The sequence below is a fragment of the Equus caballus genome, chromosome 21 (assembly GCF_041296265.1).
Source record: "Equus caballus isolate H_3958 breed thoroughbred chromosome 21, TB-T2T, whole genome shotgun sequence".
Taxonomy (NCBI): Eukaryota; Metazoa; Chordata; class Mammalia; order Perissodactyla; family Equidae; genus Equus; species Equus caballus.
In genome coordinates, this window is record NC_091704.1 from 68,528,147 (window position 1) to 68,543,534 (window position 15,388).

The following is a 15,388-nucleotide window of genomic DNA, read 5'->3' on the forward strand; positions in this document are numbered from 1 at the left end:
ACACATGGAGTATGTAGAACAATATTTATGTAACCTCCTGGCTCCTGTCCCTGGGAGACCACCTTTCTCAGTCGCGTTCATTCTTCTTCAAGACATCTGCAGATTAGTCACTTCTTATTTTCTCACTAAGTCTTAGATACCCATTGCTTGAAATTTTTTCGCATCAAGTGGGTCTTATATATTAGTAAATACTCGACGGTTTTAACACTTTAAAATATTTAGCTAAATAATATTGCTAGTTCTTTAGTTAACTAAATAGCTATTTAGTTAAATACTATTGCAGTCTCTGGAATCAACTTCCTAATGTAAAGCTTCAGATATCACGTCATGAAGCTTATCAGACGAATCGTGTTGCAAATGTCGTATTTATCTACTGCTCTTCAAAACATCAATGCAGGAAGACTAAGGACACATGAAGAGAAATGTACTATACCAGTATCTCATTAATGATATTTGCTACATTATAATTGGTATAATTTATTAGCCTGTATTGCAAAAAAGCCTAATGATTCAATGGTATTTACATTACCTATATAGGCATAAGAAAACATTTTATATTTAAATGGTTTCACATATGCTCAGTATTCTTACAATGGGTTGGGGCAGGGAGAAGCCCCATATTTAAAGAGCTCATTCTCTAGCTCAGCTGGTTTAAATGACTCAAATTGGGACGGCAGCCAGCCAGTGTAGCATTTATGATAATTTATTCCAAAATATCTTCCGCAGAACATAGGAACGACGTCTGGGTAGTTTGGACAGTGCTATGATGTCTTTCTTTAACTGCCCATATGATGTAAGGTCTACATGTGCACAAGTAGCCATGAGAGAATTGCGTTAGCATTCACAGACACAGGAAAGAAAGCTGTGGGAAATCCAATTCTTTGAACTAAATAAGAGTCTCCTGAAGAAGGAGAACAGTGAAAGCGTCTGAAAACACTAGAGCAGTGCAGGCTAAATGCAGATGTCTCACGTGTGGCTCCTGTGTATTATGGTCTCACGGGCTTGAGATGACACTGCACAAGCTGTGCAAAATCTCATTGTTCTAAAGAAACCAGTATATATTCCAACACCTGAACCATGCAGTGAGATGATCCGAGCTGATGAATCCAATGCCACAATCCCTCTAGCCTATTGAGTTCTAATAACGCTAATAATGATGGCTGTGTTTAATGAGATGCTTTATCTCTATTAAGATTTTAATTCTCACAACAAGTCTATATGGTAGTTATGGTTATTACACCCATTTCAGAGATGGGAAATTGAAGTGAATACCAACTAACGTGCTCCAGGACATGCAGGAGCAGCATGTGGTGGAGCTAGAATTCCAGCACAGGCAGCCTGGCCCAATGCCTGCGCTCTGGACCATCTGAGAGCCACCATTCAGAGGCCAACTGGAGGTACCTCACAAGTATGGGTCACAGTGTGGCTAACTGCCAATTCTGGAGAAAGCTTCACAGGCATCCTTTGCTTCAGACAGCATGGCAGCATTGTCTATAGAGATTAATAATGCGTTGTTGATCAACAGACCAGATTCTGAGCTAATTTCTTCATTAAGCACAGGTAGGCCACACAGCTATTTGATGGGTGTGGTGCACTCTTTGAAAGCTTTATAAAGAAAGCACACCTCTCTGAAACTTTTCTTTAAATTTCCATAGTCCTGGTGGAGATTTTGGGAAAGATGGTGCAAGGGAGGCAGTAGACAGATTCCTTTTCCCCAAAACAAATAAATGGTTGAGAAGCTGTGAACATATCAAAAGAACCGAAACAAAAGGACTACTCACATTACACCATCTCTTTTTGCTTCATAAAGCTCTTGGGAAAAGTAGACCACAGAAACAAGGCCAGGAGGAAGGCAATCAGCTGGTCTTGGGGTCTACAGAAGACGTGTATGCAAATGGCCTGGTCAGAACGGAGCTGAGAAAAAAGAGACCTCACCTGGAATCTACGTGAAGATTATCAGGCTATCCTTCCCCCACCAAAATGCACACGCCAGAAGGATAGATAGCACTCAAAGAAAGATTAAGAAAATAAGAAAATATTCTGGAAGAAGACTTACTTCATCAAATATAATTTCACAAAATAGATGACACCGTCAGGAAACTTAAAAGAGTAAAAATTCTATGAAGCAAGACGTCAAGGAAGAGATAAGAGGACAGAATGACATTAAAGGAACCCAAAAAAGAAGCAGAAGAAAGACAGTCCCAGAGCAAGGAGTTAGGAGATCCACGATTTAATGATCCTTCTTGTAAAATCTCCTTGAGCCATACTCCTGCTGGCAGGAAAAGATTTAAACTACTGAACTTGAGAATGGAAGGCTATTGTATGAAAGGACTGGCAAGGGCACTGGATCCAATGAAACAGACAATTAAGTTTAAACAACTGTGGTCAAGATTACAACACAGAATTAACATGTTCTCATTATTGAAAGGATAGAGGTACATGATATAAAATAATAATTGTATGAAAGCTAAATTGAAATGAGAAGCCTACAAGCAATTACAACAAAGAGTGGGGCCTGAACTGAAGTATCAGGAGTAGAGAATGAAAGAAATAGAAATGTGTTAATTGCCTTATTTTACGCAACAGTGTTTTTATAGCTTTAATTTGTGAAGTTGATAAATTAAAAAAGAGTGGCTTAAGCAAATTATTTTAAATTGTATAATAACTCTACTAGAATTAGAAATATATTGCATATTTCCTAGGTAACCAGAGGGGGAAAAAAGAGAAGACCATAAATCAAAAGTTAGAAACCTAATGGTAGAGAGACATTAAATAATTATGAATAAGAAGCAAACAGATGAAAGAATTAATATAAGACTTATCTATTGAAAGATACTACACAAATAAAATCACAGACCAAACTTATGGAAGTATATGCAAATCATAAATAAAATACTATCAAATTAAAGCCACCAGTGCATTAAAGAGCACACACGGATCAGCTGGGCTTCATTCTGGGGATGCAGGGACGGTGCAGTCCATCGCACATCCCAGGCCTCGTTCATCTCAGGCAGTAGAAAGAGATGTGCTTTTATTTTCTTCACAAATTTACTGTCACAAGTGCTTACTTCTTTAAATGATGAAAATGTGTCCCAGTGTAAGTGTCCTCAAGTGACCGGGGCTGACACAGCGTCGCTTACATAAACACACAGAACTCACTCAGTGTGGTCCGTTCTGCCCCTTGGCTCCTTGAGATTACATCATTTGTCTGTAAAGCCCACGGACCTGTGCATCTAGAGAAGGACAATGTTCTTGTTCTAAGGAATATTCTCCAAGGTTCTCTGCCTCCAGATCCTGAGTTGACGGTGTCCTGTGGGCTTCCTGGTCATGGAGTTGGGGAGGAAGCACGGCTCTTTGATGTGCTATGAACAGAACCTCACAAACTTTAAAACAGATTTGTCAATTTCTTTTCTTAAAATCTCTCCAAGTTTGCTATAAAACTGTTATGTCAGGAAGGGATTATTTAGCTAAAATTCAGTAACTCCCAAGAAAATAGAAACAAGTAGAGTTTCCATAATAAGATAAATAAATTAAAATGCAACAGGTAACTTCTGTCAAAGGAAGAGCCAGTGCTTAACTGTGACAGTGTGGACACATTCCAATCAAGACTGGGAAAAAGAAAGGACGCACTTCAGTATTGTTCTGGACGCATGTGTCTGGGAGCGGGGGGGAATAAGAGGTGTAAACAGGAGAAAAGGAAGCCAAAATTCTCATTATCAGTTTATGATATTAAAAATATGAGATTACTACTGAAAAAAATTGGAATTTATAAAATTTTAGTGTCTGGTTACAAAATCAATATTTTACGCTACAAAAATATTAACTAATTAAAGTACAATTATATAAAGATTTCATTCACCATATTATTCAAATTAAGAAATAGTCAGGAAAAATAGAAGCACTCACATTCACTTACATAAATCAATCTATGAAGTATTCCTCAAGAACACAGTGACCAAATAGAGATGATAAGAGAAAGCTGGTTTCTGGTAGGTAGCTTCCATATTTTTGAAATTACGATTTTGTCTAAATTAATCTAATAATACAATGTAATCTCAATCAAAATTTCAGGAGGATTCTTTTTTGCATTTTAATTTGACAACATAAATTTCATCCGGAAAAAACATGAGTCAGGAAGATTCTAAGACAACTGGTTCATAAAATGCTAGTCATCAAACAGTGACTTTCTGGCACAGAAGGACAAACCAGGGCAACAGAGAAGGCCATTAGGGTCAGTCAAGCAATTACACACGTGGATTTAAGCTGCGATAAAGCTGGCCTTCCAAATCTGTGGGCAGAAGATGGATTTTTCTGTAAATGGTGTTGGACAAATTGCTGAGCATTGGAAGAAAGATTGTGGAACTCTACACTTTATTCTTTACGACAAAATTAATCTCATTTTGATCAAAGTCAAATATTTAAAGTAACTAAAATGTTTGACGAGAATATGAGTGAATATTTCATAATATTAGAGTATAAAAACTTTTGAAGTAGGCTATAGAAACAAGAAGCTATTAAAAGGACATGTAACCTTCATTGCATACTAATTAAAAAATATTATGTAAGAGTAACAAAGAATGTGTCTGACAAGATGCTATAATAAATTTCCACATATGATTATTGGGAGAGTGAAGGAAATATGCTGAGTGACAAACAGTTTACCATCTGAACCAGGCCACATTTGAAGGTGAAAGGGCATTATTGGTTACAGGGGGACAACAGGAATTGGATAACAGTGGATACGCCGGTCTGTTCTGGGCCAACTGGAATGTATGGTTGCCCTTGTTATGGGTCTTTTGTTTTCTATGCTATACATATGTATATGAATGAAGATACAATGACATTAAAGCACATTAAAAACCCAAGGACAAATAAAAGAAAGGGGGAGGTAAACCTAAAAACCAGTTCCCAAATAAAGGATTAGGAATCAGAATAGCAGCAGACTTCTCAGCAGCCACAGCAGAAGGAAGACAATGATGTCATGCCAATAAAACTCCAAGGCACAGAGAATTTCACCCTGAATTCCTGTCTCAAACTCTCTGTCATCGGTAAAGCCTCAAAAAGTTCCACTCCCCTGACAGCTGAAAGAGGTTGTTTCCCACACATAGTGGTGTAACCCAGGGCAGACAATGGCCAGGCATGCAAGAAATAGCATATTCCACATCGCAGAGAAACAAGGGAAGTCCCAGGATGACAGGTCCAGGTTGGAACAAGAGACGGTGGCAGCGGGGATGAGATCTCCAGGGCTAAAAAGAACTAGGAGGTTCTGAGTCGTGTTTGGCAGTGTGGGGAGTACCAGAAGAGGCACCTGACATCCTCACCTCCTCTTCATCCCGTCCAAACAGCACTTTGTCTGTGTGGTCCCCGATCCCCTGCACCTCCTCCTCTCACCGCTCCCATCTCCTCTGCCTGGCTCTATTTTTTTCCCTTTTTATCCACAGCTCTTATCATCTTATAAAATATGTCATCATTTAAAATATATATTATATTTTTTGTTGACTGTGTATCTCCCCCAATAAGTTAGTCAAGGATGGGGACCTTTGTCTATTTAGTCACTACTCTATCCCAAGTGTCTGGCACATGGCAGACACTCAACTTATATTTATTAAATGAATCAATGAACATAATATATCTTTTGATGTTTATGTAAAGAAACCTAAGCAAGTAAAATTCAGGCAATTATTAACTTTCTGAAAAATAAAATTTTATATACAAAAGGACACAGAATCAGGGTATTCTACTTAACCAGCAAAGACTAATAAATAATGATGTGAACAATGATTACTAATGGGATATAACCATATTGGAAGGATGGAGGCAAGGGAAGTTGGTGCTAAGAGTGAGCTTAGTGGTGTAAGAGTGACAAAAAGTGATGCAAAGGGGTACATACTCCCCTGTGATGGAAAAGAAAATAATCTTTAAAACCAACAGATAGAAAAATGGTAGCCAGGCATATTATTTTGAAATATTGGAATAGATTCCAGAAGAAAGAGCCAAAGCAACTGACATTGTTGCCCCCGGTCAGTGGGATTGGGGATGGTTTGGGTGGGTGGGGCTGGCACTGCGATCTTTCATAATGAGCTTCCAAATACAATGTGACTTTTAAACTATCTGCATATAGTTACCAAATAAACTAAAAATCAATTAAAATAATAGCTGTAAGAAGGAAAAACTTAGATTTAGTTTTATTGTTACATGCTGTCAGGTTGGCTCTGACTCCCGGTTACCCTATGAATGAGGGATGTCCACAATGTAGTTTAATTGTTGAATTTTGAGAATTTAAATGGATTCTTCTCTTTAGTACTACTTTTTATTAAAGAAATATTTAATAAATGCATCAAAAAGTAAAAGTCCCTTATTGTCGGAATTTTGTTTGACATAAAAGTAAAATAAGACGCTGCAGCAATGTGGCAGCTGGACGGGGAGGGAGTCTCGCGTGGACTCCTGTCTTGTGTTGGGTCCAGACAAATGTAAACACTCTGGGAGAGTGTGGCCCTTTGTGGTGATTACATTCCTGGTGGCCACAGTCGTCTGAAGCAGACTGAAAGTTTGTTTTCTGCTTCAGGTCTTTTTGCCCTGAACTTATATGGAACCTGTAGGAAAACAAATCAAGTTGAACATAAAAATGCTTTATGCTGTCATGTGGTCTTGTTTCAGACTCTGTGACATCATTTCTTCATTGAAATGAGGTCTTGTCTTGAAAGCGGTATTTGAATTGAAAATGTAACTTATCTAACCAAATTAATTTGAGGATCCCTTTGGTTCTGGGAATATTGTTTAAAAATCTATGCATGCCTAAAAAATGCAATGAAGGATATGTAACATTTATCCAAAACTTTATAAATAAAATAAGGACTGCGTAGGCAGAAATCCAAGAAAAAAAGGAAAGATGAGAAAAATCTAAGATTCAGTAATCATATTCAGAACTGTGGCAAAATCTCATAGCCCTGTGATAAAGTGAATGCATAGGCCTTATTTTCCCTCTAGGTCTTAAAGACACTAAGGGGAGATTCGCAGTCTTTACAACTGGTGGATACACTTGGCGAAATCTTGGTTTACAGGCGACATTGGAATGATGATGCATCAACATGTCAACCCAAACTAACCTGAATTCTTAAACAAATGCTCATGTGAATTACAAAACAAATTACTAAATTCCTGCATCATGTTCTGAAGTCAGTTAGCTGGGTTTCCCTCTTAAGCTAAAGCTCTTTCAAGGTTACATGAGTTCACTAGGCTCATTTGTTCAATTTACCCAGCCTTGTAAGGTCAGTAATTTTTTTTTTAATTTAGTGAAACTCTTTTTATCACTGGGGGGGGGGGGGGGGTTGGGTGGGATGGGAAGGTGGGCTAAAAAGAGAAGAATTATGGTGGGAAAAATGACTTTTCCTTTCAAAATGACTCAGGTAGCTTTGCAGAGAGCAGGAGATAGCCATTTCACAGTTTGCCATGTGGTACCGCCTTGTAAGTTTGGTCCGTCATCTTAAAGACCCTCCGAAGGCTCTACAAGTCAGAAGCCCACTTTCACAGAGCTCACTATGGAGCATGTCCGGCCGAGCCATCCTGCCAGTGGAGCGTGCAGAATCTCTGAGGTGCCAGCAGAATGCAGCCCTTAGAAGGGCTCCAGTGTGAAGCAGCAAAGAGCCACTTCCGCCCTCTCCCATGCCCTCTCCTACCTTCCCCCAACTTTGACGTGCTCAGTTCAGCCATGCGCATTCACCTTTAGGGGAGAAATAAAGGATGGGTTCCCTCTTGCCCTTCCCACGTTCACTCCTGAGCTCCGAGCCCTGAGCAAGCTGGGGAGGGTGCACGCTACCTTTGAAGAGAAGGTCCAGGATTGTGCTGGATGCTATGGCCTTGGACCTCTCACAGATTTAAAAAAACCCCAAAGACAGTCTTTTTAAAGTGTCTTCCTTTTAAAAACCTACTTTATTACAGTTTCATTTCATGTCATGTACCAGGAATTGATCTGGACACTTGTCACCTGTGTTCCAGCATGAAAAGAATATGCCTGATTCCTGAGCATAAATTCAGGCTGATCTCACGAAATACCATCTGCAGCCCACCCAAATTTACGAACTGTAGACTTAGATAATCTTCTCACCACATCTAAACACTGTCTAAAATTACCATACTCTAACGAGTGAAAGTCACGGTGTCTTGTCGAATAAAACAGAATGATTTATAGATAAACTGAAACATGGAGAGTATACTGTTCAACTAGTTCTAGAGGACAGCAATATAAACATTCCGAGTAGATGGAACTGTTGGAAGTTTGAAGCGCTTATTTTCCTTCTCTTTGCATCCTTACTGTCTGTGTTTCTCACATGGTTTTGATTTTTTGAGCTGCATCATTGGGTGAACACGTGATTTTTCCAGGACTGATGCTCAGAATATTTGACACCCTGTGCCTGGCTCAGGCATGGGCTAATCAGAAAAGACACCGAGCGGCATGAGCTGACACCAGCCCACAGGCTGCCCCAGGGGTATGGACACTCATCAAACATGGGGCTGCACTGGAGAGATGTTTGTCAATCAACATCTCTTTCAAGGTGGTGCCTAAAGAAGAGTTTTTAATAATCAATTTTGAACTGACAGAATGATTCAAAAATACTTGTTCAATTTTCAGCTCAAAATTCAAACAGCCATCCTATTTCCCTTCCCTTGGTCTTGCCCTCCTGAAAATACAATCCTGTTCACAGCCACTGGTTTCCAACACTCCAGCTTGTCTCTGCCCCAGGGCCTTTGTACTTGCTGCTCATCTTGGCCGAAGCATTCCCACCCTCTATTTCCACCTGGCTCCTTCTCCAACTCTCAGAGAAGTCTTCTCTGATCCTCTAAGGAAACAATGCACCACCTCCTAGATCTGTCACTCTGTATCATGACTCAAACCTTGAAATGTACATATCTGTCTGTCTCTTGACCATCTGCCCCTGTCAGCTCCATGGGTCAGGAGCCAGTTGCAAATCATCTAGAAAGGTGGCAGCTTTCAGGTCGTCACTCAGTAAATATCTGCTGATAACTAAATATACATTGTAGCTAATATGGTCTCTCATACTAAACCCTGTGTTTTGAATAGAGAAGAAATGTGAATTTCTCTGTGATATTGTTCAGGAACGTATCCTTCCAGTGCCATCTGACTATGCTGTTTAATTACGTCAGCAAACCTCCTGTTTGGAGATCATACAGAGGTAGATTCAGCCCAACTCTGTCACAGAAAGTGACAGAGTCTCGATAAGGAACATCTGGACAGATTTCACGTCACTGTACGTGGAAGCCTGTCTGACTGGCTTGTGAGCGCCGGTCCAGGATGGGAATCAGTGCAGTGAACAAGAAACTGAAAAACTTCGCAATGTTCTCCTCACAGAGCATGACGCTTGTTAAAAGGAGGCCTATGTGAGTATCTCGAAGAAACAGGTGCCACTAAGGCATATTAACTCTTAAGGAACACAGGGTTAATGAAGCAGGTTTGTTCTTTGTCTTGTTTTGTTTTTTGGCAAAAAAAGTGCAATATTAGGCTAGCGGCCTTACTGGGGAGGAACAGGGCTCTCTTTCTAGGGCCGGCCGTGCTGGGTCCTGTTTCCTGGGCTCTGCGCTGCCAGCTGACTGCACCCCATGCAAACAGCCCCTGTGCTGTCAGGAAAGCTTGCAGGGAACTTGGGGGCCAGCTGGGCCTCCCCATGACCCACGATGCCAGGGTGTCTTCTGTCTACTGTTGGGTTCCTGACCCACAGATTTCTAACACTCCTCAAGGATGTATACAGAGAACTCAAGCGTGGTTGCATAATTGAGCTGTAAGAAGATTTACGCCAGTTTAGGCCTGCCATAGTTCATTTAGTTTTTTCCATAAATTACTTATTTCTAAGAGTTTTACAGTAATCATGTGTGAGAGATCCTGGGTATTCTTTTAAGTTATATTAATTTATATTATGATCTGTTTTATTTATTTTTATCAGAAAGCAGTGGTATGAAAAGAGAATATATAACTCCCAGAAGTAGTGGCAATAAAAGCGAATAAAGAGAATTCTACAAATTCGTTAGAAAATAGCAGAGACATGAATCGATAGAATGCAAAGAAAAGGCGTGGTAAATAGAAGACACACAGCGAATTGGTGGACCTCACTCCAGTTATGACAGCTGCCACAACTCATATAGACAGATAAAGCTTGTGTGTAAAAAGTTACATTCTTGGTTTGATAAAATCAAAATCCAACAGAAAAATTATTTATTCCAGGTGTAGAAAAACCTAATAACACAGACATTTAAAAATAAAGAGAATGAAGAAGTGGACAGCAGGCCGCAAATAAGTAAAAGGATCAAAGATGTACTGCCATCATGTTATTTCAGAAAAAATAGATAATAAACTGGAAAGCACTGTTAGGGAGAAGGATGGGCATTGTCTAACAATAAAGAACAATTCGTGTAGAAGTTATAACCTTACCTGAAAGCATAAAGTAGAATTATAATGTTAATTATGAAAGAAAATTAACAGGACAAATTGAAAAATAATCATAATGTGAGATTTTAAAACATTTTTCTCAGAAACAGATTTACTAGATAGACAAAATGTCAGAATATACCTGAATAAATGACAAAGGAGCTTGATCTAATTGTCATCTCAATAACCCTACTCCAACAGAAAACACAGGCTCCTTCATTCCCACAGGAAATATTTATAGAAACTCCCATTCCTAAGCCACAGGGGAAGTCTCGAAAATGCTGAAAGTGATATAACTTTAACTCTTTCTTTGATCTCAATGTAACAACATCTGAAATAACAAAAAAATTTACCCTGAAGCCTCCACACATTTGGAAATGAAAACCCCAATAATTCTAAATAATTCACCAATTAGAGAATAAAGCAATGGTGCCTAAAACAATAGATTGCGTTCTCCCCACAAAAGTCATGATTCTTAGCGAAGCCTCAATTTTCAGCAAATACTTCCAGAAGCACTGATTCGTATGCTCGCAGTGAATATCTGGATGTAGACGTAGATTTGTAGTAAAGTCTATTCTATCTATCAACTATCTATCTATCTACAGCTCTGCTATAGATCCATCTGCCATGTATCACCTACCCTATCTTCTAGCAGTCTACCAATCATCTATTTATCTATATCTATCATCTAATCTATCTATCACCTACATATTCTTTCTTTCTATCTATCTGTACGTTTGTTTTTCATTTTTATTCCAAAACATTTGGAGATATGCTACAGTGTGTATTATTACGAGACAGTCATGCTGTGTGTGGGGACTCGGTGAATTTGCGTCAATCATACTGAGGCCTGGAGACCAGAATTATGAAAATACTATGAAAAATTTAGATATTATTTAACCTATGTAACCAGGCAAGTTGCCTGAAAAATAGAAGTATTTCCAAGGTGTCTTTCTGCCTTTCTCATATGAATACATAAATAAATAAATACAGACATATAAAGAAAACAACAACAAAATATACACATGCACCAAATTAAAACAAATAAACCAAAACAAACAAGCAGACAAAAAACATCCAAATACAAAATAGTCTACAGAACTCCCTAAGGCAGATTTTCAGGTGTGAAATGACGAATCCCAATCTGGACAGTTAGCCAGTTTTTATATCCCCACTGCTTCTGCAGTGGTTTCTGTGTTAATATTTCAGTGACTGAGGACATAAGTCAAATCAGTCTTGCTTACGGACAATTTGTCCACATTGGTAACTTGATTTTCATTAGAGATATATTCTAACAAGTGTCTATACCAGCTTGAATGTATTTTAAATGCACCGTTTTGGTGTTAAGTGACATCTTTCCTGGGGGAGATTCAGCAACACGCCATCTTTTAGACTGAGATATGGTCACACCTGGGTGAGTAGACAGTTTCAAGTTGCAACTTCTGATGGCAACACTCCTGACTTCCCTGGTGAACGGAGAAGGTGAGGTGCCTCTTCAAGGGGGTGGGGTGTGGGGGCGACTCGATATCTGAAGAAGAGCAGGGCCCGCCGCAAGGAGGTGGCTCCTCTGGGACCACAGCATCAGGTTCCCTGACATGGCCGGGCGCCCTCCCCCAAAAGGACAGAGGAAGCTTTGGAGCCTAGAGAACACATCTTAACAGTCTCTGTAACGCCCTCATCACGGTTACTTCATTCACCCGCGAGTGTTCTTAAGTTCAGCAAAATGGGCACCCATCCCGTAAGTGCAAAGAAAATAGGAGGAGAGAATTGCACCCAGTATCTTGTATCCTTCACATCTACTGCTGTGGTGTCACAAGAGAAATCCATAATCTGAAGCCATTGTAGGATAGCGTTCCAAACTCAAGAGGAATATAAATTGATTTACTAAAAAAAGAAACATTCCAGCACAATTCCAAAATATTCCAGAAAACAATGTTGACAGAGAAGTGGACTTCTGGGTAGGACTATGTAATTTGTGGAACCCAGTGCAAAATGAAAAAATCACTAGGATTTCACATTGGTGGTAGCAGAGAATTAAACCAAGCAAGGACCCTTCTGAACACAGGGCCCTGGGTGACTGTGCAGGTCGCACTCCCAGGAAGCCCGTCCTACTGCTGGTTTATTCTCTGTTACTCAGATAACTAAAGACACTGAAATGCTCCCTCCTCTGGCCTTCCCAAGGGTCAAACCCTTTCATATGTAGGTAGCACCTCTGTCATTAGGGTTCTTTTCATTCCCTTGTAACCTATACACTATTGGGCAGTTAATATTTTCATGGCTCAGATCTAAAAGAGATGAGACAAAATAATTATTGCGCCCTTCGCTGTCACTGACAGTACTGCATTAGTAATAAAGTTATCCTACTGAATCTCATCTTTCATTTCTGCAGTGTGCAACCAAATGAATGTAGTCATTGACCGAGGTATCTTGGTTGTCAAAGAAACATTTCTGCCAGTGGGTTTGTAAGGAGTCAACAAAGTGTAGGCAAAAATAATATGACCATCCAAATATCAGGTGAAAGGAACACAGAGAGGGGCTGCATTTGTACAGGTTCCTGAGGAGAAAACAAGCGTGGGATCCCTGTGTTTTACCTAAACTCTTACTCTGCATTCCTAGAAGAATGAAGACGGAGGAAAAGTATCCGTTTACCATCTGGAAAGTATTTCCTCCTGGATCTTCCATCCATGGTCCAGGAAGGCATTCTATTAGTGTTCAGGCTTCTTAAACGAGATAGTTAAGATAAATGACATGAAGAACCACTCCATTTAGATAAACTGAGAAATATAAAGGGAATAAATATCTGTGTGATTTATAGCTTGTGTTTCCCAAGCAAATGATAAAAATGCCTGGTTCATGCTAAAACGAAGACAGAGGCGGCTGAGCCGTGGGAGAGCTGCGCGCTGCTTGGACGTTTCCAGCCCAGCCTTGCAGTGCACCAGGAGGGGAAACCGGAGGCTGCGTGTTGGCTGCGCTCCATCCCAGAGGAGCAGCTGGGAACTGCTGACGCCCCATTATTTAGCCATGATGCTCCTGCTGGCCGAAGCCTCGCAGACATTTTAGGATCATCTTCCTCCAGTAAGGAGACTCCTGGACTCCTAGCACTCTGCCCCCTGCAGAGATTTATAACCTGAGGGGTCCCATCAGGCTAACGACCCGGTGGCTTGACAGGATTCCAGTTGTGTGAGCCACAGACACTGCCCGTGCATGCAGTTGGATGCTGACAGAGGAGGTTAGGAGTTTGAACCAGCAGGGCAGTTTTTCTTTTTCATTTAAGTTAAAAATGAGAAGCCTGTGGATTAAGATGTTTTAAAGATTCCTCTCTGCAATTCTTTTGGGACCCTCCCTCAAGTTGGACATGAAACACCACTTGCACCCTCTTGCATCCTGCCATTTAGTCAGCCAGAGACGTGGGAGGATGTGCGTTGTGCTGCATCAGCACAGCTGCTCCCTTGGGCTCTGTGAGGCCGCCAGGAGGAAACAACAGGAGGCCTGTGGCTTGGAGAGGGACCGGACCCCTCCCAGAGACAGAGTCTAATAAGAAAGACACACGCTTTCATTGTCAGAAAAATGAAGCCTGAGTTTTCTGCCCACTTGATCAGGAATAAAAAATTGTCAGTATTCTGGGCAAGAGAGAAACGTACCTTACATTTCAGAGGAAAAGGAAACAACTTTAAATTAAGACCTATTTCCTCAATTCATTTGTTAACATAAAAGGATATTCCACAAGGATTGATATATGTCATGTGGGTTCATTCTTCTGTGCTTTGTCATTGATAGTTTTGCTTTACAGACTAAATAAATAACTGATGTGAATTTGTTTCTCCTTTTACAGCAAAAATGAAAAACAGCCAAGACGTATTGAGGGTTCAGCACATGTCCTGTGTTAGGAGCTTTTACGTGGATTCCCTTCACAGATCCTTACCTTCTATGATCCAGGTTACATACAAGGTGGGCACACATGGGGGGATTTGAACCCAGGTGGGAGGCTGTACATTCCTAAACAGGTGAAATTACTAACCTACTAATACATATATTTACAATAGAGCACAAGAAAGATCTTTTTTTGAAGACGTCAACAAGCATGAAGGAAAAGGGGAATCGCAGACATAACCCATGAAGCCTCGGGGGAAGAAGCAGGGTGCCCGCCCTTGTGAAGGAGGGAAGGCAGAGTGCGTGGGGGCTCGCGGGTGGGCTGCGGTGGGAAGAAGGCTGGTCATCCCCTGATCCCCACCTCTGAGGTCTGAGGTCCTGGGCCCAGAGTGCGGGATGGGGAGAAGGAGGAGTGCTGGAGGAGCCTGGAGGTGATGGAAAATCACCGTCCTGGGAGGGAGCCGGTGGCCAGGGAAGGTGTTAGGATTGCCTGCCATCCTGAGGCGGCCATGTAAGACCGCAGCCATACTTTCCAAATGAGAATGCGGGCTTGTGAATTTTCTGGCAGTGTTTAGCCACAGAGCTCCACGTGTGGAGTGGGTGAGGAGTTGGGTGTAGACAGGCTGGGTTTTCCAGGGACATATAATGGAGGAAGAGTTTGGCAAGAGGGTTAAGCCAGCTGGCGGGAGAAGGTTACAGCATTACCTGTGGACTCTAGACTGGGGAGAAGGGTATGGGGGTCCTGAACAGTGAGGGGTGGAAAGACCAGCTACCCGTGAGACAGAGGGATGAGTGGAGTGCGGATCCAGGAGCACGTGAGCTGCAACAACAAGAGGCGGTGACCAGCATGGGGTGTTCAGACCGAGGTTTCACAGGTGAGGCAGGTAGAGTCAGGAGAGTGGCTTAGCTGCACCAACAGACACCACATCACCATGGCGCAAATACAGGAGGTTGCCTTTCCCTTTCACGTGCAAGTCTGAGCTGGTAGGCAGTTGGGGGGCAGGTGAGAGCAGCTCTGCTCCAAGAGGTCCCCAGGGATTCTGACGCCCTCCGTCCTGTGACTCCACATCCCCTGCAGGT

At 41.2% G+C, this 15,388-nt stretch overlaps 1 protein-coding gene across 2 annotated transcripts in view; it reads right to left on the bottom strand.

Moving 5' to 3' along the window:
- The window catches only part of ADAMTS16 (ADAM metallopeptidase with thrombospondin type 1 motif 16), a 154,604-nt gene that overhangs the window by 30,749 nt on the left and 108,467 nt on the right, over positions 1–15,388 (bottom strand). The gene's annotated exons all lie outside the window — the stretch shown is intronic.